Genomic DNA, 23,095 nt, shown 5'->3' on the forward strand with positions numbered 1-23,095 from the left:
AAAATTCATTTGTAAGAACAAAATGTCAAGAACTTCAAGGTAATTGATGAAACAAAATGCAAATGAAGGTGGCTTAGCTATGCCAGATCTAAAACCACATTATAAAGCAGCGGTCATCGAAACCATTGGATACTGACTAAGAAAAAGAGTAGTCAATCAGTGAAAAAGTTCAAGTATATTAGACAAAATAGTCAATTATTATAATAATCTAGTGTTTGACAAACCCAAAGACCCCAGCTTTTGGAATAAGAATTCACTATTTTATAAAAACTGCAGAGAAATTTGGAAATTAGAATGGTAGAAACTAGGTATTGACCTACATCTAACACTGTATACTAAGATAAGATAGAAATGAATGCATTATTTAGACATAAAGAAAAATATTATATGCAGATTAGGAGAACATTAGCTAGTTTACCTCTTAAATCTATGGAGAAGGAAGTAATTTGTGGCTAAAGAATTTGAGTACATTATTGAATTCAAAATGGGTAATTTTTATCATATTAAGTTTAAAACTTTTTCTACAAACAAAACCAATGCAGACAAAATTAGAAGAGAATCAATAAACTAGGGAAAATTTTTATATTCAATGGTTCTGATAAATGCATTTCTTTAATATATAGAATTTCTAAATTCTAAAATTTTTAAAATATATAGGGAATTCACTCCATTTTTAAGATTTCAAGCCATTGTCTAACTGATATATTGTCAAAGGATATGAACAGACAATTATCAGTTGAGGAAATTAATGCCATTTTTAGTCAGATGAAAAGGTGTGCCAAATCATGATTGATCAGAAAAATACAAATTAAGACAATTCTGTGGTGTCAGTACACACCTCTCAGATTGATTAAATGACACAAAATATAATGATAAATTTTGGAGGATATATGGGAAATTGGGGACACTAGTACATTGTTGGTGGAGTTGTGAACTGATTCAATCATTCTGGAGAGAAATTTGAAACTAAGCCAAAAGAGTTATCAAATTGCATACCCTTTAATACAGCAGTGTCTCTAATGGGTTTATATCCAAAAGAGATCATAAAGACGTAAAGGTTATACATTCACAAGACTGGCAACTTAAATGAAATTGTTATTCAGAAACTATGAAATACTTAAACCAGCAAAAAAAAGAATTTAAACAAATAAATTTCATAAAAGAAATTAAAAGAGTCTTCTGGAAACAATTTGGAACTATTACCAATGGCTTATAAAACTGTGTATAATTTTTGATCCAGCAGGCTCTCTATTATGTATCCCAAAAAGTTCTTAAGAGGAAAAAGGAACCACATGTATAAAATTGAATGAATTTCCATCAATTGGGGGAATGGCTGAATAAGCTATGGTATATAAAAGTAATAGAATATTTTTTTTCTTTAAAAAATGATGAAGGGGAAGTTAGATGACTCAGTGGATAGAGTACCAGCCCTGAAGTCAGGAAGATCTGAGTTCAAATCTGGTCTCAGACACTTAACACTGCCTAGCCATGTGACCCTGGGCAAATCATTTAACCCCAGTTGTTTCAACAACAACAAAAATAAATAAATAGAAAATGATGAGGAGATTAATTTCAGAAAAGTCTGAAAATATTTACATGAACTGATTCTAACTGAAGTTTCCAACGAAGAGAACACTATAGACAGTAACAGTAAGATGATATGATTATTAAGTGTGAAGGACATGGCCCTTTACAACAATGACTTTATTCAAGACAATTCCAACAGATTAATTATGAAAAGAGTCATCTGCATCCAGAGATAGAACTATGGAGACTGAATGTAGATCAAAGCATAGTATTTTTACTTTTGTTATTGTTTTTTTTTTTTTTTCTTTCTTTTGATCTGATTTTTGCCCCAATTGAAATGACAACTTCATGTAGGTTATAGGTTATCTAATAAACTTACAAAAATGATCAACATATTTCCAACAAAAACTCAGTAAGAAAAAAATAGGAAGAAAAATTCTATTGTAAATAATTATAGAATGTACACAATTTCCATAAGCAAATTTCTATATAGCTGAGTTTAGAAAGGAAATATTTAATTGGGGAGAACACTTTGGCATAAGTTTCTCTGAACAAAGAACTAATTTTAACATATAATAAATATATAATAATAATTCAAATTTATAAGAATAAGAATCGTTTTCCAATTCCTTTTTTGGTCAAAGGATAACAATAGGTTTTTCTCCAAGGAAGAAACATATGCCATTTATAATCACATCAATAAATGTTTCAAGTGATTATAAGAAAAAAATTCAAATTAAAGAAATCCTAATGTTCCAGCTCACATGATCATAATAACAAAGTTCACCCCTCCCAAGAGTGGAAAACAACAAATGTTAGAAGGACTATGGAGGAAAAATAAATGCTTATTGATATACTACTGCAGGTGAAGCAAATTGCTAAATTCTGGAAAGAAATTTTGAGCTAAGTCCCCAAGACTGTTAAATTTTCCTTACCCTTTGGCCCAGTAATACTACTATTATGCCTGCCTTCCCAAATAGATAAAAAAATAGAAAAGTTCTTTTATGTACAATAATATTTATAGCATTTTTCATAATAGTAAAGAAGTAGACAATAAGTGTATATTCAGTAGTTGGACAATGACTAAATACTTTTTATTATATTAATAGAATATTATTGTGCTATCAAAAATAATAAAATAATTAGTTTCAGAGAAAATTGGGAAGATTTGTTGAACTGAAAGTGAAACAAGTAGAAATAAAAGACTCATTTACATTACATTAAAATATGAACAATTTAAAAAAATAAATATAATCAACAAAATTATCAACAATTTTCATAGGATTGATAAAGAAGACTTATCCATTTCTCCTTCCAATACATGGAAAAAATAAGCAAATGAATCAACTTTTTAACATGGACAATAAATGAAATTTTTCTTGTTTATGTATAATATGTTAAAAGAGTTTTTTTTTTCCCTTCTCTCCCTGCAAACCTCATATTAAATGTAAGGGGAGAAATTAATGTTTATTAATTTGAGGGAAAAAGTGTAAGATTTTTGAGAGCAGTGTCTATATTGGCTTTTGTTTTATGTATTTTCAACACAGTACAGTTTTGGCACATGGAAAGTTTTTAATAAGTGCACCATTCATCCATTAATACTTTATTGTTTATAAATTTAAAATCTGACTTCTGAGTCACACATAGAAGATTCTTGGAATTAAGGAAAACTGTTAAGAGTGTTAACCAAATGAAGATGGCAGGACCTTTCCTAAATGTTTAAGAGAAATTTCATTTTTAAGTTAATAGTATTTATACTGGTATGTTCAGCTTTAGATTGAAAGATAGAGACCCTTTATTGCTGGAGGATTTGTTCTTATTGGAAGTGGCTGGAACCCAACTTAACATCTATATTTCTGTGTCACACTATGAAGCTTAGAACCAGTAAACTACAACCCAAATTGTTCATATAATCAAACATCTATTTAGAAAACATTTGCTACTAAAGTAGAAACATAAATAACAGATACTGATCACCTCTCTAAAGGTACCTGATATATCCTAAAACACATCAGTTCTTATTTTAACACATTTCCTGAACCCTTGTACCAAATCCATTTGGATGATGTTGATTCTACACATAAAACATTTGTTAGATATTTCCTCTCTATGTATGTGGTGCTTCCTTCAAGCCTTCTTGTGTCTAGATCTCCTCAGTTTTTATCTACACTTTTGAAATGGCCTACTATTTGAAGTGTCTGTTTCTAGTCTTTTTTTTTCTCTATTCCAACCTCCACTTAGTTGTCAATCATTTTCCAAAAGTTTGAGTCTGACAATGATACTCCCATAGTCAAGAACCTTTAATTCTCTCATCAATATGATTAAGGGAATTAGAATAGACAATCTCAAGAATCACATCATTTCTTCACTATCCCATATTCCCCACTGATTGACCCAGCTCAATATTCTGTCTCTCAGTGGCACCAAGTAATTTTTTAAACTTTTTTTTTTGGGGGGGGGAAGTGAGGGAAGGAAGCATGAAGGCATACTGTTAATATTTAGATATTCTTATTCCAAAAATCATCTTATATAATTCTTTATTAAGAAAACTACTTTACACCTAATACATTTCTACCCTTGTTTTAATAATGAAAATTTGAGTTCATATTATCCTTTAAGAATAACCATTTAAATTTGCTAGAAACAAAGCCATAGTTCTATTGTTTTGATTATTAATGTAGCTGCACTGACAGCCAATTTAAGCAATAGCAAAATGGAAAATGCTGGGTTGAAATTCAGAACAGCTCTGAATTCCACAAATGTTCATGTTACTTAAGCAGATTAAATGTAAATGATGAAAGAAAGCAAGTTAATAAGAGAGAAATGACTGAAAGTGACTGTCAACTAAGAACTGAATATAAAAATCCAATTACTGTGACCACTGTATAGTGATTGTCCAGGGAGTAGGGAGCAGTTTTAAAATCTCTTGTAAAATAGTATGCAAAGAAGGGCAAACCACATTCAAAAAAAATAATAGTAGCAATTAAGAAACTTTCATCATTGGGCAAAAGAATGCAAGCATAATAAAATTGCCCATAACTATGATCAAAGGCTCAAAAAATGAACTCCAATAAAGCTGATGAGATGGTCAATAAACATGGCTAATTAAAAATATTGCTAGTGGAAGTATCTGAGAAAAGTATAGCATAAGTATGAAGTACTACAAATTATTTTTTCAGGCAATATTTTTCACATTAATGGAGCTTTTTATAAGAAATTAAAATTTTTCATAATTCCAAATATCACCTCGATTCCAGTGACTGTCATTCCAAAAAAAAAAAAAAAAAGAATTGTATATGAACGACTGCAACCTGGAATCATATTTAAACATATTTGAAAAGTCAGCTTTCTTACATATAATTTGTATAGTCATTAAAAGACACATAAGCACTTTTAAATTGTTTAACAACAAAAGTCAAAATAATATGTTTGGCTAATTTCAATTATTTTTTAATAATAGCTTTTTTATTTTCAAAATACATACAACTATAGTTTTCAACATTCTCTCTTCCAAAACCTTGTGTTTTCCTCTTCTTTTTCCTTCACTTTTTCTTTTCTTACTTTCCTAGAAGCAAGTAATGCAATATATGTTAAACATGTGCAATTCTTCTATATACATCTCCACATTTATCATGCTGCATAGGAAAATCATATCAAAAAGGAAAAAAAATGAAACAGAAAGAAAAAAAAAGCAAGGAAACAATAACAAAAAAGGTAAAAAATATTATGTTGTGATCTACATTCAGTCTGCACAGTCCTTTCTGTGGTGCAAATGTCTCTCCTCATAACAAGCCTGTTGCAATTGGTCTGAATCATCTCATTGTTGAAAAGAGTCAAGTTCATCAGTTGATCATCACATGAAAAGGATTCCATTCTTGCCATGTACAATGTTCTCTTGGTTCTACTTACTTGCACATGTGGGTCCTTTTATCTTTTTAATGATCTCTTTGGGACACAGACACAGTATAGACACCGCTGTGTCAAAGAGTATGCACAGTTTGACAGTGTTTTGAGCATAGTTCCAAAGCTAATTTCATTTCTTTAATGCTTGCAGAAGTTTTTGGCTAAATTTTTCTAGAGAGTCAATTGTTATTATTTTTAGTATGTTGCAGATGTAGGTTTTCTTTCCTCTAATTAATGGGTTGTGGTACAATGGAAAGAGAAGCAGTTCTAGAATCAGATGGCCTGGGTTCAAATTCTCCTATTTGGCATTTACTATTTGTGTGAATCTTAGAAAATCATTTAATCTCAGGCCTCAGTTCCTTTCTCTGTGAAATGATTTAATTGAACTAGCTGATTTCTAAGGTCCTTTCCAGCTCTAGGTAAAGAAGGGTTGTAATGTACATTATTTTAGAGAAATGATCTACACTGATAAAAGAACATATCTAACTTTATCATAGTATGGCTTTAAAACTTAAAGAGAATACTCATACTTTATTTTATAATAGATAATAATAGTAATAATAGCTACTTTCTATATCATGCTTTGTTATCAAAGTAATTTGAAAATGCCAGTACATTGTTTCCTCATAACTGAAATATCTCTAGTTTAATCCCCTCATTTCATATATGAAAAAAGGTAGATCCAAAAAGATGAAAAAAAAATCTTTTCATATAAGAAGAGAGAGAGGCAATGTTAGGTTTTGAACTCAGCTAGTATTACTAATTTAGCAAAAATGACTTAAAATTTTTGTTTTAATGAATCTTTGGAAAAGAAGAGGAGGGAGAATGGAATATGGGAAGTCAGAGGATGATAAAAGAGAGGGTATATAGAGGGAGGGAGTAGTCAGTAGCAAAACATTTTTTTTTTTTTTTGAGGCTGGGGTTAAGTGACTTGCCCAGGGTCACACAGATAGGAAGTGTTAAGTGTCTGAGATCAGATTTGAACTCAGGTCCTCCTGAATTCAAGGCTGGTGCTCTATCCACTGTGCCACCTAGCTGCCCCAGCAAAACACTTTTGAGAGAGAAGAGGGTGAAAAGAGAGAATAAATGGAATGGAAATACAAATAGCAATAGTTATTGTAAAATATTTTCAAAACAAGTTTCACTAATGGAATACTATTATTCTCTGAGAAATGATGAACTAAATGGTGTCAGGAGAAAAAAAAAACTGGAAAGTCTTGATTGAACAAAGTGAAATATACAAAGTAATAATAATGTTCTGGGAGGACCAGCTATAAATGACTTTGTTATTCACAATATTCGAATCATCCATAACTTGTTTGAAGGATCTATGATGAAAAATCCTATCCATATCTACAGAAGGAATTAATAAAGTCTGAATAGATGTGGAAGCCTTTTTATTTCTCTGCTCACTTTATTTTAACTTAATTTTTCTTAAAGGTTTTTATTTTCATTGGGGTAGGATATTTGTGTTTTCTTTTACAACTCAACTTTTATGGAAATATTTTGCATAACTTCATATGTAATTTCTTAATTGTGGATAGGGATAAGGGAGAGAATCTAGTACTCAAAGAATCTTAAAAACAGATATAAAAATGTGTTTTGAATGTAACTGGGGAAATATTAGGTAAATAAATAAATTTAAAATAACTGTTCTATGTCATCTCACCACTACAAAGAAGGGAAGCCTAAGTTTCAACATTTCATCTCTTCTCTGGGACCAAGAGTGGTCATTGTAATGGAATATTATGTTTTATGAGGTCTTTTTTTCTTTCTTATAGTAAAGCAGTAGGTTGAACCATGCTTTGACTTCAAAGTATTGTCTCTTCCCTTAGAATATAAGCTCCTTGAGAACAGGGAGTGTAACGAGCTGTCGTCTCCAGAAGCTGCCGGATCGCTCTCTGGGAAGAGATCTGCTGTGTCTACTCAAATCTCTCCGATTCTTCTTCCTGTAGTGAACCGTTGTCTCCAGGCAGTTGCTGTTAACTCTTGTCCTTAGAAGTGACTTCCCTTCCTGCAGAGAGCCCCGTCAAGCCTGATGCAATGCAGAGTCTTTCTTCTTGAATCCTGGCTCTGAATCTCCTCCAGCTCTTATCCTTCTCCAGGCCGATCTGCTCTCCAGGCCCAATATTGTGTCTTTTATCCTCCCAGAGAATGGGCGTGGGATAATGCAAGGGCTTCTGGGAAGAACCACTTCAGCCAATGAGCCTGCTCCTTCCATCAAGTCAACCTGAGTTCTCACCTTGTAATTGTCCAACCTGTATTCTCACCTCGTCACTATCCAGACAACCTCAGTTCTCACTTAGTAATCCTAACAGTTCTAGACAATATAACTAGGTTCTAATTTTCCCTATAGCATGTTACTAGAAGACACTATGAAGTGGATCATATTTTTGGCAAATTATGTTTTCATAAGTCCAGTAAGATAGTGGGATAATTATGAACATGATCTAAGCAACAATTGAACATGTATTATTATTCATTTCATTCATGTATAATTATTCATATTTTGGTTTGTTGGTAAAGATATTAGGGTAGTTTGCAAATACTTTCTCTAGCTCATTTTTGAGATAAGGAAACTGAAGCAAGCAGGATTAAGTGATGTGCCTAAGGCTACACCATTAATAAATGTCTGGGATCAGATTTTAATCAGGAATTTGGGTCTTCCTCTCTCCAAGCCTGGCACTCTATCCATTGCACCAAGTAGCTATCAATAATATAACAATAACAAAATAACAACTTTTGATATATAAATGTGTGGGTTCATAGGGATAAAGAGTCCTCAATCTTGAGTTCTTTAGCAAATGAGCTCGATCCAGAGTGGGAGAGATTCCTCAAAGTGAATTTATATGGGGTTTTATATATGATTAAATCACAAAGGAAAGTGACATCTTTCAGTCAAAAGATAATTGAGAAGGGATATTGCAAGAACTGGCTGATCAATTAAGATACTGTGAATTAAGTGAACAAACTGATTTTAGTAATCAGAAAACATTTGTAGTCTTCCAGAGCAGATGATATTACAAGGTTTTTTTTTTTTTTTTTTTTTTTTTTTTTTTGTGTGGAAGGGTCATCAAAGTGGAAAGCATGCCAATGAGGCCCTCTAACTAGTGAGCTAAAGCTTTACACAATATGAAGGAGGGCATTGTGCTCAGTTCACTAAGATCACGTGAGTTGATATCCAAGTATAACTGTGTATCCCTATAATTACAAGTTTTGACTCAAAGGAGTTGTATGACCTTTGAGATTCACTTAATTTTTTTGAAACTGAAGTTAATCTGTAAAAAGAGTTATGATAAATAAAGCAGTACTTCTGATAGCTTAATTTGCTATGCAGGTATGAGCTATTATTTAAAATTGCACTCAAAGTAATTTTAGAGATTTTAGAGATGGTTAGAAAATTGTCAAACATCTTCACTTTTATACATATGGGAAACAAGTGATTGTTCCAACTTGTTGCAAATTATTAAAATATATAATTCTATCACCCAACATATTTCCTTCCAATCTGCCAAACTAATATAAATATTTTCTTGGTTCATTTTAGTCATTAATAAATCATGTATGCACATAGCATTAGTATAATACTAGACATATATGCACATAAACAAATATAATATGTATATACATATACATAAACTTATAAATATACATATTTACATTTGTATATTAGAGTGGTTGTATATGCATATATTTAATATGACAAATATGTTACATATATGCATATATGTAACATATTTGTCATAAATTATATATACATATGCATACTTTGTGTGTATGTAACAGACAGAAAGAGAGGGGGGAAAGAAAAAGAGAGAGGGAGAGGGTGAAAGAGAGAGAGACAGAGAGAGACAGACTTGCAATGCAACACAAGAGAATGATTTCCCTTCATATTGAGTATAACATGATAACTCTTTTATAAAGTGTTCTATGAACTATAAATAAATGTAGTATAATAGGCTAAGGACCCCCAGTGAATTATACAGAGTCCACATATCACACAAATAATGCAAATTTAAAATATAATAAATTGGAAGAAAAATAATATATTATAACAAACAATGGACATTTAATTAACACCCATTTTGTGTGCCTTCTTAAAGTTTAAAAGGGCTTTCAGGTTGATTTAAATAGCCCAAGTTTATTTTTTTTTAATTTTTTTTATTATATATATATATTTTTTTTTATGATATTATCCCTTGTATTCATTTTTCCAAATTACCCCCCCTCCCTCTATTCCCTCCCCCCGATGACAGGCAATCCCATACATTTTACATGTGTTACAATATAGTCTAGGTACAATACATGTGTGTGAATATCATTTTCTTGTTGCACAATAAACATTAGAATCCGAAGGTACATGCAACCTGGGCAGACAGATATTAGTGCTAACAATTTACATTCACTTCCCAGTGTTTCTTCTCTGGGTGTAGCTACCTCTGTCCATCATTGATCAACTGGAAGTGAGTTGGATCTTCTTTATGTTGAAGATTTCCACTTCCATCAGAATACATCCTCATACAGTATTGTTGTTGAAGTGTACAGTGATCTTCTGGTTCTGCTCATTTCACTCAGCATCAGTTGATGTAAGTCTCTCCAGGCCTCTCTGTATTCCTCCTGCTGGTCATTTCTTACAGAGCAATAATATACCATAACCTTCATATACCACAATTTACCCAACCATTCTCCAACTGATGGACATCCATTCATCTTCCAGTTTCTAGCTACAACAAAAAGAGCTGCCACAAACATTTTGGCACATATCTGTCTCTTTCCGCTCTTTAGTATTTCTTTGGGATATAATCCCAGTAGTAGCGCTGCTGGGTCAAAGGGTATGCACAGTTTGATAACTTTTTAGGCATAATTCCAGATTGCTCTCCAGAATGGCTGGATTCTTTCGCAACTCCACCAGCAATGTATTAGTGTCCCAATTTCCCCACATCCACTCCAACATTTATCATTATTTGTTCCTGTCATCTTAGCCAATCTGACAGGTGTGTAGTGGTATCTCAGAGTTGTCTTAATTTGCATTTCTCTAATCAGTAGTGATTTGGAACACTCTTTCATGTGAGTGGATATAGTTTCAATTTCTTCCTCTGAGAATTGTCTGTTCATATCCTTTGACCATTTATCAATTGGAGAATGGTTCGGTTTGTTATAAATTATGGTCAGTTCTCTATATATTTTGGAAATGAGACCTTTGTCAGAACCTTTCTTTTTAAAAATATTTTCCCAATTTGTTACTTCCCTTCTAATCTTGTTTGCATTAGTATTATTTGTACAGAAACTTTTTAGTTTGATGTAATCAAAATCTTCTATTTTGTGATCAATAATGATCTCTAGTTCTCCTCTGGTCATAAATTCCTTCCTCCTCCACAAGTCTGAGAGGTAGATTATCCTCTGTTCCTCTAATCTATTTATTATCTCCCTCTTTATGCCTAAATCATGGACCCATTTTGATCTTATCTTGGTATATGGTGTTAAGTGTGGATCCATATCTAATTTCTGCCATACTAATTTCCAGTTTTCCCAACAGTTTTTTCCGAATAATGAATTTTTATCCCTAATGTTGGAATCTTTGGGTTTGTCAAAGATTAGATTGCTATAGATGTACCCTTTTTTGGCCTTTGTATCTAATCTGTTCCACTGATCTACTGGTCTATTTCTTAGCCAATACCAAATGGTTTTGGTGACTGCTGCTATATAATATAGCTTTAGATCAGGTACACTTAGACCACCTTCCTCTGACTTTTTTTTCATTAGTTCCCTTGCAATTCTCGACCTTTTATTCTTCCATATGAATTTTGTTGTTATTTTTTCTAGGTCATTGAAATAGTTTCTTGGGAGTCTGATTGGTATAGCACTAAATTAATAGATTAGTTTGGGGAGTATTGTCATCTTTATTATATTCGTTCGGCCTATCCAAGAGCACTGAATGTCTTTCCAATTATTTAAATCTGACTTTATTTTTGTGGCAAGTGTTTTGTAATTTTTCTCATATAATTCCTGACTTTTCTTTGGTAGATGGATTCCCAAATATTTTATACTCTCAACATTTGTTTGGAATGGAATTTCTCTTTGTATCTCTTGCTGTTGCATTTTGTTAGTGATATATAAGAATGCTGAGGATTTATGTGGATTTATTTTGTATCCTGCCACTTTGCTGAAATTTTGAATTATTTCTAGCAGAGTCTTTGGGGTTCTCTAAGTATACCATCATGTCATCTGCAAAAAGTGATAGTTTAATTTCCTCATTTCCTACTCTAATTCCTTGAATCTCTTTCTCGGCTCTTATTGCCGAGGCTAGCGTTTCTAGTACTATATTGAATAGTAATGGTGATAGTGGGCAACCTTGTTTCACTCCTGATCTTACTGGGAAAGGTTGAAGTTTATTTCTATTGCATATTATGCTTACTGACGGTCTTAAATATATGCTCCTGATTATTCTAAGGAATAGTCCATTTATTCCTATACTCTCAAGAGTTTTTAGTAGGAATGGATGTTGGATTTTGTCAAATGCTTTTTCTGCATCTATTGAGATGATCATATGGTTCTTATTAATTTGATTATTAATATGGTCAATGATATTAATAGTTTTCCTAATATTAAACCAGCCCTGCATTCCTGGAATAAATCCTACTTGATCATAGTGTATTATCTTGGAGATGATTTTCTGAAGTCTTTTTGCTAATATCTTATTTAAGATTTTAGCATCAATATTCATTAAGGAGATTGGTCTATAATTTTCTTTCTCAGTTTTCGATCTACCTGGTTTAGGTATCAGTACCATGTCTGTGTCATAAAAGGAGTTTGGTAGGACTCCTTCATCCCCTATTTTTTCAAATAATTTATATAACATTGGGGCTAATTGTCCTTTAAATGTTTGGTAGAATTCACATGTGAATCCATATGGCCCTGGGGATTTTTTCCTGGGGAGTTGATTAATAGTTTGTTCTATTTCTTTTTTCTGAAATGGGACTATTTAAGCAATTTATCTCCTCCTCTGTTAATCTAGGGAGTCTATATTTTTGGAGGAAGTCATCCGTTTCACTTAAGTTATCAAATTTATTGGCATAAAGTTGGGCAAAGTAACTCCTTATTATTTCTCTAATTTCCTCTTCATTGGTGGAAAGATCCCCCTTTTCATTTGTAAGACTATCAATTTGATTTTCCTCTTTCTTTTTTTTTGATCAAATTTACCAAAGGTTTATCTATTTTATTGGCTTTTTCATAAAACCAACTCTTGGTTTTATTTATTAATTCAATAGTTTTTTTACTTTCAATTTTATTGATTTCTCCTTTTAATTTTTGTATTTCAAGTTTAATTTTTGGTTGGGGGTTTATAATTTGGTCTTTTTCTAGCCTTTTAAGTTGTAAGCCCAATTCGTTAATCTTCTCTTTCTCAATTTTCTTCAAATAAGCCTCTAAAGATATAAAATTTCCCCTTATTACTGCTTTAGCTGCATCCCAAAGATTTTGATATGATGTCTCATCATTGTCATTATCTTGGGTGAAATTGTTAATTGTTTCTATAATTTGCTCTTTCATCCAGTCATTCTTTAAGATGAGATTATTCAGTTTCCAATTACTTTTTGGTCTATTTACCCCTAACTTTTTACTGAATGTAGCTTTTATTGCATTGTGATCTGAGAAGAAGGCATTTATTATTTCTGCCTTCCTACATTTAATTTTGAGATCTTTATGTCCTAATATATGGTCAATTTTTGTATAGGATCCATGAACTGCTGAGAAGAAAGTATATTCCTTTCTATTGCCATTCAGTTTTCTCCAAAGGTCTATCATACCTAGTTTTTCTAATATTCTATTTACTTTTTTAATTTCTTTCTTGTTTGTTTTGTGGTTTGATTTGTCTAAATCTGAGAGTGCAAGGTTGAGATCTCCCACTATTATAGTTTTACTGTCTATTTCTTCTTGCAGTTCTCTTAACTTTTCCTTTAGAAATTTAGATGCTATACCACTTGGTGCATATATGTTTAGTATTGATATGGCTTCATTATTTATGCTACCTTTCAGCAGGATATAGTTTCCTTCCTTATCTTTTTTAACGAGATCTCCTTCTGCTTTTGCTTGATCTGAGATAAGGATAGCTCCCCCTGCTTTTTTGGCTTTACCTGAAGCATAATAGGCTCTTTTCCAACCTTTTACCTTTCCACTGTATGTATGTCCCTGCTTTAAGTGTGTTTCCTGTAGGCAACATATTGTAGGGTTCTGCTTTTTGATCCAATCTGCTATCCGTCTCCGTTTGATGGGATCGTTCATCCCATTTACATTTACAGTTAAAATTACTAATTCTGTATTTCCTGCCATCGTATTATCCCCAGATTATGCTTTTTTCCCTTAACCCCCCTGATCCCCCTCCCCGATATTTAATTTACAGACCCCCCTTGTGATGCGCAACCCTCCCTCTTTTTTAGGATCCCTCCCCCCTCCCTCCAAGTCCCTTCACTTATTCTCCTTTTCCTTTTCCCTTTTCCTCTCCCCCCTTTTAATGAGGTGAGAGAAAATTCTCTGCAAAACAAATATGTTAATTATTTACTCTTTGAGCCTCTCCTGATGAGAGTAAGATTCACACAATGATTCTCCCCCTCACTAAGTTCCCTCAGATATGGTGTATTTTCTATGCCTCTTCCTGGGATGTAGTTTCCCTCGTTTTATCATTTCTTCCCCTTTTTCTGAACCGACCTCCTTCCCTTTACTACACCCCCCTTTTTTTTCTTTTATATCAGTAAAATCAAATTATCCTTGAGTACTTTTTATATACCCACAACAGAGTTACAGTTCTCAAGGGTTCTGTGTACCTTTTTCTGTTTCTCTTCAATCTTGTGGATGTAGATCAAATTTTTTGTTTAAGTCTGGTTTTTTTCTTAGAAACATATAGAATTCCTCTGTTTCATTGAATGACCATCTTCTTCCATGGAAAAAGATGCTAAACTTAGCTGGGTAGTTCATTCTTGGTTGCAGTCCTTGATCTTTTGCCTTACAGAATATCAGGTTCCAGGCCCTTCTATCTTTTAATGTGGAGGCAGCCAGATCTTGGGTGACCCTTATTGTGGCACCTTGGTATTTAAATTGTTTTTTTCTAGCTGCTTGCAGGATTTTCTCCTTTGAGTGGTAATTCTGCAGTTTAGCCACTATATTCCGTGGTATTCTTTTTTTAGGGTCTATTTCAGAAGGAGTTCGATGAATTCTTTCCACATCTACTTTCCCTTCTGTTTCTATTATCTCTGGACAGTTCTCTTTGATAATTTCCTATAAAATAGAATCTAGGCTCTTTTTTTGGTCATAGTTTTCTGGAAGTCCAATAATCAGCAGATTATCTCTCCTAGATCTATTTTCCAGGTCTATAGATTTTCCCAGTAAGTATTTGACGTTGTTCTCCAGCTTCTCATTTTTTTTGTTTTGTTTGACTGATTCTTGGGTTCTCTGTGAATCATTCATTTCTATTTGTTCCATCCTGACTTTTAAGGAGTTATTTTCTTCTTTCACAGTTTTTAGTTCTTTTTGTAAATGCCCAATTTCGTTTTTAAATGAATTATTTTGCTCTATTGAATTTTTTTCCATTTCCCTAATTTTTTTTTGAGAATTATTTTCTTTTTCCAATTCAGAAATTCTATTTTCTTGAGACTTTTTTATCTTTTCCAATTCAGAAATCCTACTTTCCTGTGTTTTTTAACCTTTTCTAATTCATAAATTTTGTTTCCCTGCATCTCCTGTGAATTCTTTATTTTTTCCAACTCCAATTTCAGGACGTTGTTATTCTCTATCATAGCTTCCCTTTCCTTTCTCCATTTTTCTTCAATCTCCCTTAATTTTTTAAGAGTTTCTTCTAGGAGAGAGTTATGTGATAGGGGGCAGGGATCATTCCCCTTTGGGTTGTTATCTGCTGTCTCTCTGCTGTTAACTTCCTCGGGGTTGGATACCAGCTCTTTCTCTGTATAGAAGGAATCTATGGTTTTTCTAGTTTTTTTGCTCATATTTAAAAAAATCTTTTGGGGTCTGTCCCTGGGGTAGGAAATTATTTACTTCTTTACCAGCTTCCTCCCAGACCAGATGGATGCAGCGGTTCCTGTGCCTGAGCTAAGATAGAGCTCTGGGAGAGAGTTCCCCACCCCCTCCCTGGAAGTGCCTCAGAGGTGATTAGCACTACTGTGCTTCGAGGGCGTAGAATAGTGAAGACAGCAGGAAGCCCAGCCTATGTGTCCGGGTGGGGAGTGGATGTCTGCAGCAGGTGACGTGAAAAGCCCCTGTGCTCAAACTGGAAGTGTCTGCCAGAAACCGAGGTCCCTACTTCAAAGTTCCGCTTCTCTGGGACTTCCTGGAGCTGAGTTCCACTCCCTCCAGCTAAGCTAGGCAGTGTGTGTTGCCTTGGGCCGTATCCACCCACTTGTCAATCTCTTAACTATTCTCAGGTGGTAGCTGAGGCCACACCCCCTGGTTCTGAGATCTGCTGAGTCACCCCCAGGATCAGGGGAAAATCTAATCTGAGTTTTAAAATATTTTGGCTTTCTCTTCTGACTGCTAAATAATTAGCAGAGAAGAGCTAATAGCCTGTGCCAGATTCCTTTACCTCAGTGGCTTCTCTGATCCCAGAGCCCTTCCCAGCGCAATGGGTGCAGTGTGCCACTATCCCACCGTCTGTGCTGGTCTCTCTTATTCTTCCCCTGAGAACTGACCTTTCCTGTTGAAACTCCAGATTCTCTTCAGCTGGTAAGTCGTGCTTCCAGTCCTTATGGTATCTATCAGTCCTGAGCTAATTCTGAGGCTGATTTATCTAATTGGTTGTGAGGGAGTGAGGACGTTCACTGAGTCGTGTGTTTCTTCTCCGCCATCTTGGCTCCGCCTCCAATAGCCCAAGTTTATAAAGAAACTATCCAGAATCATTATAACTGATGCATTTTTTTCTTAGCTCAGTAAATTTCTGGGTAGTAAGTGATTTTTCAAAGTTACTCTGATTATTCTTTTCTAAAGGAGTAACTGTGAAGCTTAATGAAGAAATGTGGCATAGATTATGGGAAATTTAAGTGTGTTCTCAGTTGTTTGGTTGAACCACCATAAGCAGCAGAAGGACAATTTAGTGAAGTGATGACTCCCTAGAGAGTGGTCCCTAGGGATATAATGCAATATTCCTGCCTTATTCAATTATGTTAATGACGCGGGTAAATGCAGAGGTGACACATTTATTTAAATTACAAATATCATAGTCAAACAATAAACATTCATTAAATACTTTCTTAAGTGTGCAATCTATAATCATTAATCTTGTAAAATACTAAGACTAGAATTTTAAAATATTATCAATATACCTATTGATTAGCATGATTAAAAGCAACTACTCAACTTTGGGCCTTTGGGTTAGTTAGCTTGTTATGAAATATGAAAACTTTTTTTGGATAATGCTGATATGTTATTCACTAATATTTGAAGAAAAATATTAGAATTATCCATCAAAAATTATTCAGAATATATTATATATGTATATGTATATGTGCTTACATATATGTGTATGTATATAAATATATACACACAAACATATTCATATATATATGATGTATATATATATATGATGTATATATATATATGATGTATGTATATATATATGATGTGTATATATATGATATATATATGTATATATATGATGTATGTATATATATATATATATATATATATATATATATATATATATGAGATGTGTATATATATGATGTGTATATATATATGATGTGTATATATATGATGTATATACACACATTTGGGGAAATTATGGCAAAATTATATTTCCTGGAGAAGTTCAACAACATTTTATGGCAGTTTTATGATACCATGCTAGCATGAATTCTGAATGTTTCTCTCACATTTTTCCAAACACCAATGCAGTGAATCAAAGCTATGTGTCTGTACCCATACTTTCTAGCATGATGTTTTCAGTATTGTTGTTAGATTACTTTAACAGGGACAAAAATGGCATCAAGGTCAATTACCTCAATAAAAAATAAATTATTTTACTTGAAAAGGTTACAAGCCAAGATTAATGTGGAGGGACAATTGATGGACAACTTTTTGTTTATAAAAGATTGTGAACTGAACTCAGTACTGTCTCTTAAGTTTGAGATGCAGCAGAGTATGGATCAATTCTCTTCTGTTTGTGTTAATTGTGACCTGAAGATTAACACCAATATAACCAAAGTTCTCCACCAGGCAACACTGCATCATTTATACATAGAATCATTACTTAACAGCAAACAGATTTATTGTAATTGGTGTGGATTAATTCACTTACCTTGGTATTATATTTTTTCAGGAATATACACATGGATAAAAAGATTGATGATCACATTGCCAGAGTACCTCAATTTTGGGGAGGCTGAAAAGGAAAGTGTAAAGGAGAAAACGTTATTGTACTGATTACCAACATGAAGGTCTACCTAATTAATGGGCTGACCTCATTGTAGTATGCCTATGAAACCTGAAGAGTATATCAACATCATTCTAAGAAACTAAATTGCTTCCATCAGAATTGTCTTAGGAATATTCTGAACATCACCAGCAAGAGAAGGTACCAGACAATGAAGTCCTTTCTTGAGTTGAATTGCCAAATATGCAAACTATTCCAGAGAGTGCAACTCTTATGGGTAGATTATGTTGTTTGAATGTCAGCTATATGTCTATCTAAAAGAATATTTCATGGAGAATTCTTATAAGACAAATACTCCCATGTAGTTCAGAAGAAGCAATGCAAGGACATTCTCAGGTCTCTGAAGAACTTCGGATTTGATTGTGAGACATAGAAGACACTACACAGGACCACCCTGTGTTCTAAGAAAAACAGACTTTTAGTAGCTTAAATTAAAATAAAGAAGAGAAAGGGACCTGTATGTGCCAAAATGTTTGTGTCAGCCCTTTTTGTAGTGGCTAGAAACTGGAAAATGAATGGATGTCCATCAATTGGAGAATGGTTGGGTAAATTATGGTATATGAAAGTTATGGAATATTATTGTTCTATAAGAAATGACCAGCAGGATGAATACAGAGAGGCTTGGCGAGACTTACATCAACTGATGCTGAGTGAAACGAGCAGAACTGGGAGATCATTATACACTTCAACAATGATACTGTATGAGGATGTATTCTGATGGAAGTGGATATCTTCACCACAGAGAAGAGCTAATCCAATTCCAATTGATCAATGATAGACAGAATCAGCTATACCCAGAAAAGGAACACTGGGAAATGAATGTAAACTGTGAGCATTTTTTTGTTTGTTTTTCTTCCCAGATTATTTTTACCTTCCGAATACAATTCTTCCTTTGCAACAAACAATAACAAAATTCAGTTCTTCACATATATATTGTACCTAGGATATACTATAAGATATTTAATATGTAAGGGAATGCCTGCCATCTAGGGGAGGGGGTGGAGGGAAGGAGGGGAAAAATTCGGAACAGAAGAGAGTACAAGGGATAATGTTGTAAAAAAATACCTATGCATATGTACTGTCAAAAAATGTTATAATTATAAAATTAATTTAAAAAAAGGAGTGGAAAAGGAAAAAAAGAAAAATATGAGCAAATTTAGAGACATCTCCTCTCCAAGGACAATTTGTGCCTGATGTGATTTAGCTTTCTCTGGTTGTATTGTTTTGATCATTCTCAATTGGATATTCTGTGGCTTGACTCTAACACAATAATATCATTTTCATCCTTTTCAAGAATACTGCACAATAAACAATACACATATGTACATATGTAAATCTTACTACTTTCCTGTAGGATTATACTTCAAACACTTTAACTGAGATGGCATCGATGTCACCAAGTCACAAAACAGCACAGCAAAGGCAATATTGATAGATGGGTGTCATTTGTAAGTCTAATATAGATTCAAAGAGAGGGAGAAATTAATTATAAAAGGAAAAGAAAAGATATTCTTTCGGGACCTTTAAATGATTAATTCTAAACATTATCTCGAATATTATGTTCAGTACTGAGTTTAAAGAATGTTAGAATAATGAAGAACCTGGAGTTTATTACATTTCAGGATCAAAGGAAGTTAGAGCAAAGATGATTTAGGGAAAAGAAGAGACATGACAGCAGGGATCTCATGTAAAGAAAGAAGGATCAGTATTGTGCAATTTGCCCCAGCCCCAGATGGTACAAGCAGGGGCTATAAAAGATGAAAAGAAACAAATTTGAGGTCCTTTTCAAGAAAAATTTTCATTACTATTAAGCTGTCCTGAAATTAAATGAGGAGCCTCAAGGTGCAGGAAGTTTCCCTTCTTGGATATCTTCAAAAAAGGCTATAAACAACTTGTTTAATACCTTCAAAAGTAGGAGAATGCTTTATTATGTCGATTGGACAAGGTTTCTGATGAAGACTCATCTCAGTATCAAAAACTGGAATTCTCTGATATGACAATGTGAACAAAAGCAGGGATATAGGAAAATGAGAGTCAAGAGAGAAGAAAGAAAATAAAAAAAAAAAAAAAAAAAAAAAAAAAAGCATAGAGAAAAAGGGATAGTTGGGAAGGCCAGAAAATGAACAGTAAAAGAAAAAGTGGAAGACAGAAGAGGTAAAAAGTGAAGAGTTGGTAAGTATCCCCAACAAGCTTATGTTCCATCATGGCAGCTAAAATCAGCAATTCCCTATTCCTTTTATAGTCTTAATCTGTTCTCATTTAGTATATATGTCACTGTACTTTATGGGATATTGTCCTATCCTAGAACTGGATGTATACAAAAAAATAGAAGTTTCTTTCATGATAGACATAAATAAGGAAAATATTATTTTTACCTCCCTACAATATATATTGTACAAAATATAGCATTGAAGTTTGCAACATAAAGTAATATCTAAACTTTTTGTAGTATTTTTAGTCTTGCAAAACACTCCATAAACATCTTAAATGATCCTCAAAATCTTTTTAAGTTTTACTATTCCCATTTTATAGCAAAGAAATGGAGACACATATACATGACATGACTTGCCTATAACACATCAAAGGCAGCATCTCATTATAGACTTATTCCTGAATTTTGTCCATTTCTATTGGCTGTTTTCCATACTCCTCATAGCCTCCTCCTGGCTTCATTTAAGTCTCAATTAAAACCCTGCTTTCTGCAAGAAGGCTTTCTTAGTTTTCTTTATCCTTAGTGTCTTTCCTCTGAGACTACCCCTCCAATTTATTCAGTATGCATCTTGTCTGTACATTGTTGTTTGCCTGTTGTCTTATCTCTTAGCCTGTGCATTCCTTGAGAGCAGATATTCTTTCTTTCTTTTTTTTTTTCTTCTTCTTTGTATCCCCAACATATACCACAGTGTTTGGTACTTAACAAATGCTTAATTAATGCTACTTAGCTGACTGATTTTGAGACTATTATTATTTTCACTAAACTACCATGGTCTGTTAACAGCAGAAGTAAAACACCATTACTTATGGCTTCTGCCCTTCATAAATCTTTCTTATACGGGGCAAACATGTCACCTCTATATTGATGAGCAAAAACATCTTTCTTGGACTGACATTGCTGTTTACAGAATAGTGAATCTGGATAAAAAGAGCTTCTAATCACATCTAATTTAACTACAACTCTATGACCCACTGGGTTGGCTGCATATTTATTGTCAAGCAATTGCTCAGATCAAGAAGTAATTTGCCCAATTCAATTATTAAGATACCTTAGAAATAGGGCTGTGAAAAATTCATTTTCCTTATTTTAGTCACCTTCAAATCCAAATCTAATGGATATCTGTGATCTCAGCTAGTAACTGACACTCAGCTACTATGACTTCTAAGAAAAAGGGATTGATTAAAAGGCAGCATATTGCTATAGAAAGATTTTAGAGTCAGGGATACTTAGTTCATTTTTTTTTATTTGACTCTAGCCCAGATTGGGCTAGAAGTTAAAGTAGATGCTCTAGGCAAGAGTTCTTAACCTAGTATCCATGAAATGTTTTTGAGTTTATCATCATGTAATTTGTTTCCTTTATAAATCTACATATTTTATTTCATGTATTTTAAAATTTTGAGAATGGACCCATAAATTTCATCAGATTAGACAGTGGATCTATGTCAGCAGTGGTCAAAGCAAGGAAGTCAACTCTTCTTTACTAATGTCCTAAGAATGTTTTTTGCATTATTAAATAAGGTGTTTTTTAATCTAAAAAAGTATAAAAATCAAGGCCAAATCAAATATAAAACTATTACCTAATTTTGACCCTAATCTATTATATCCCAAAAAGCTAAAAAAGGCCTATCAGTACAGTCTTTTCTAGATTCAAAACATATAATTTTACCAATTGGATGATTAAAAATTACCTAAATAATTCATGCTATATTAATCAGTTAAAATACTTGGCAGGGAAGTGAAGACAATATTCAAAGATAAATTCTTTATACTTGGTTATCCAAGAACCTTAGTGCTGATCCTAGCTGGCACACTTATGAACGGTACTAAAATGTAATCCTATATAAAAAAGAGAAGGATGTCATTAGTAGGAGCAATAGCCCTGGGAGGTGGTGAGTGAAGAGAAGGAATCAAAAGAGTGGATAGGAACAGAAATAGAAATTCTAACTGACTATATTTTTAAAAAGTGCTGTCCAGTGATTAAGTAGAATAATACTAAAGGACTTTGCCCAAGATGCACTTACTAAACAATCCAGTTTGGGCCTAGTACTAGACATAGGAGTTTGGCAGCAGTTATGTCTTTAGCTTCTCTATTAAAAAATCTGGATTATTCTATACTATCCCTTTGAACTATATCCATCCAATATCCTGATCATCACCACCTCAATATTAGAGCAACCAGAACGAGGTAACTGGCACCACAGTAGATGAAACTCTGGACTTAGGTTCACGAAAACCATAACTTAAATGAAGTCTTACATATTTAATATATGTGTAATCCTAGGCAAGTTATTATTTGCTTCAATTTCCCAAACTATAAAATAACAACATTTGCCTCATAGAATTCTTGTGAGAATCAAATGAGCTCTTCATAGTTGTGTGATCCTGGGCAAGTCACTTAATCCCAATTGCCTCAGGGGAAAAAAAAGAGAAAAAAAACAATAAATGAGAATCAAATGAGCAAATAATTCTGATACAAAGTGCTTAGCACAGAGCCTGATAACTAATTAGACAAAACAAATGCTCCTTCCCTGCTTACCTCTTAGGTGGAAAATGAAACCCTGTTTTCTTTTATTTCATTTTGTTGTTTTGTTTTCTTTTTCTGTAGAGCTCCTTATTGCCAATTGAAAATTGCTCCTCAATAGGATTAGGGTGAATGCTACTTTTCATTTCTCTGAATAATGTTTCTCTTTAGAAACAAGAGCGTCATTGAACCAAGTGAAATTTTGGTAGTGATAATACATTATTTTGGACCTTTAGCAAGACTCTCCACAATCAATATAAATAATACAGAGTCAACTAGACCCACATCATTGAAGAGATGTCATAGTAAGATGAAACAGAAGTCTCTACTGGAGATTCAGAGATCACCTGTGAATTTGATGACTTTGGAAAAAAAATATTCTCACAATTAAATTCTACAAACACTTGTGAAGCACTTAAAACACATAAGGCATTGTCCTAAGTGTTAGTAATATGAAGACAAAAAATAAGAGTCCTTCACTTCACCTTCAATTCTATTG

The sequence above is a fragment of the Sminthopsis crassicaudata genome, chromosome 1, assembly GCF_048593235.1.
Source record: "Sminthopsis crassicaudata isolate SCR6 chromosome 1, ASM4859323v1, whole genome shotgun sequence".
NCBI classification, from domain to species: Eukaryota; Metazoa; Chordata; class Mammalia; order Dasyuromorphia; family Dasyuridae; genus Sminthopsis; species Sminthopsis crassicaudata.